The sequence below is a fragment of the Photinus pyralis genome, unplaced genomic scaffold, assembly GCF_008802855.1.
Source record: "Photinus pyralis isolate 1611_PpyrPB1 unplaced genomic scaffold, Ppyr1.3 Ppyr1.4_LG2, whole genome shotgun sequence".
NCBI lineage: Eukaryota > Metazoa > Arthropoda > Insecta > Coleoptera > Lampyridae > Photinus > Photinus pyralis.
In genome coordinates this window covers 37,561,352-37,561,820 of record NW_022170403.1, presented here as the reverse complement: position 1 = coordinate 37,561,820, position 469 = coordinate 37,561,352, and positions in this window count along the sequence as shown.

The following is a 469-nucleotide window of genomic DNA, read 5'->3' as shown; positions in this document are numbered from 1 at the left end:
GTATGACAAAACATTCTCTTGAAATGAGGAAAGTGTAATTTCATCGAGAGAGTTAATTAAATTTTGTAATTTTTCAGCTTCAGATTCTTCGATGTGATCTTTGGTGAAACATTTTACTACATTTATCTCTTTAAGTTGAAAAACTGGTGTACATGTTATATCATCATTAATGCAATTGTCTTCCAAATCTCCATCAGATTTCTTGTTGCTTCGTAAGAGATTAATGAAATCTTTCATATTTTTAATGCTACTCTCCCGTCTTCTTAGCCTCTGTTGCAAAATTTTTATTTTGCGAGACATTCGCTGTTCTACTAGGGATCTCTTTAATTTTCTGGGAGATGTTTGCGTATTTTTGTCATTTGTACTAAGGAATTCGTCAACGTCCATAGTGCAGTCACTACTGCAATCCTTATTTACCTAAAAGCGAAAACTTAATGATCTACAGTCTTAATGTTTCAATTATTACTTT